Source organism: Mandrillus leucophaeus, unplaced genomic scaffold (assembly GCF_000951045.1).
Source record: "Mandrillus leucophaeus isolate KB7577 unplaced genomic scaffold, Mleu.le_1.0 Scaffold193, whole genome shotgun sequence".
NCBI lineage: Eukaryota > Metazoa > Chordata > Mammalia > Primates > Cercopithecidae > Mandrillus > Mandrillus leucophaeus.
The window spans coordinates 889000-891013 of NW_012101954.1; the positions used below are offsets into that span (position 1 = coordinate 889000).

The window sequence follows — 2014 nt, forward strand, 5'->3', positions numbered from 1 at the left end:
CAAATTTTATTCGAATTCCGTCATGAACATACATGCTGCAATAACATTAAAAAAGCATGGCAGCCTATTCCAAACCAGCAAGAATAGTTTTGTGCAAATAGTGGGTCTTTGTGTGTTTGAACTCCCACCACCTAAGGGCAAACTCGATATGCATGCTAATGACCTACAGTTATCAAATTAAAAAAAGGTGCTAAAGGATGTCACAGTGAACATGAGGGAAAGACCCACTCTCCTTTAACTTTTTACAAATAAATTTAAACTATAAATTAGGAAAACACAAATAAACGTGAGTGGCTCTAACATTCAAATGAAGTAAATGAATTGTGTAGGAGATTAACCCCTTAGGTTTTTTTATTTTTTTTTTCTTGACCAGCTCTGAGATGATAGTGATGGTTTATCTCCCTGTTCTTGGTAGCCCGAAAAGAATGGCATGCAGGGGTTGCTGCGCAAGCCTCGGTGCTCCTGGAGAGTCCTGCGTCAGAGGAAGCAGCTGCACGATCTGCTGTGCAGTGGGGTTGTCGTGGGGAGAACCCTCTCTGGCCTCTCCTGGTGCAGGCTCCACGCTGTCAGTGAGGCTCAGCCACGAAGATCTTCAGACAGAGGGAGGAGGGGATCTGAGGTCAGTGTGAGCCTCCCCTGCTCCTGCCTGCCCACCCCGCCTGAGCGCTCTACCCACCACCCTGCTTGTCAGCACACCCAAGCTCCTGGGGGATTGGGGCTCCTAGAGCGGCCTGATCACCAGGACTCTGGGCAGTGGTCAGGAATTTGTCGTGCCCCTTGTTGTGGTCACCCACAAGCCGCAACACCTGTTCCTGCAGCTCCAGCAGGTTCACCTGGAGGGAGGGGTGCTTAGCTGTCATGCCGGTGCCGGTGCCCAAGTTCACCCCCACCCCTACTCCCACCCCCACAAAGATGTTGCACACCCTACTTGCATCTCCTGGTCCTGGGCCAGCCTGATGATGTCCTTCTCTCCCAGTGCCGCATTTTGGCACTGCCCCCTGGCTGATGTAGTTTCCTGTGGGAGGACACAGCTCAGAGGCTGGGGCCCCTCTGACGGCCCAGCAGCTCCCCCTGCTGTACCCTGGCCTCCCGCTCACTTATGGTGTCTGTCCCGAGAGGTGGATGAATCGAAGCTCTAGTTTCTCCACATGCTCCTTCAGGTCCACCTTCTCCTCCATAAAGTTGCTCTGGAGCCAAAATAATGGGGTCACATCTCAAGAACCAGCTGCCTTGCCCCACTCACACCGTTCTTGGCCCATGCCAGGACCTACTCAGCTGCACCTTCTCCATGGCCTCCTGCAGGGCTCGGTGGGTCTCCCCACACACAGACTCACCCCCAGTCACTGGGGTCCTCTGGGATGAAGCCACTGGGTGAGCCAGGGGCTGGCAGCACACCCTTTGCTCTTCCTGGGCACTGGCTCCAGTGAAGTTGAAAAATGCCACCTGAAGGCAAGAGGTGAGTATTCTTGTAGGGACATACACAGAACAACCGGGGCAGGGAGGTGGAGCGCAGCCCCTTCCCTTGGGGCTCAGAGTGTGCACCTGTTGGTCACAGGTGAAATGGTGTTTGACCACTGGCTCCCGGAAGGAGTGAAAGTCCACAGAAATCAGAAGGCAGGGAAACCAAGAACATAAGGGGATCTGGGAGGGACCACCGAGGAAGGTGACAAAGTAGGGGCAGGGAAAGTCAGGCTTACCTGACCTCCCAGCTCTCCCGGTCCTCTGGGATGTTCTGCATGGGCTGAGGTGCCTCCTCCTCCTCACTGTCCAGATGTTCTCCTCCATCTCCTCTAGGGGGTGGCCAGAGGGGTCATCAGACAACCCAACAAGGGAAGTACTGGGGGCCCACCTCTGCCCCCACCCTCCCTGTGTAACCCTGAATCAGCCCATTCCCAGAGAGGAACGAGCTGTTCTTTATTTTTACTTGATCTTGCTATACTGCCCAGGCACAGTCCCACTCCCGATTGGTGCGGGAGTCCTGACCTGCTCCCTTTCTGACCTGGGCCAGTTCTCC

The 2014-nt window shown here is 54.4% G+C and overlaps 1 pseudogene; it reads right to left on the minus strand.

Annotated features, from left to right (window-relative positions):
- Nucleotides 1-282: 282 nt before the first annotated feature.
- The window catches only part of LOC105538511, a 158620-nt pseudogene continuing 156888 nt past the window's right edge, over nt 283-2014 (minus strand).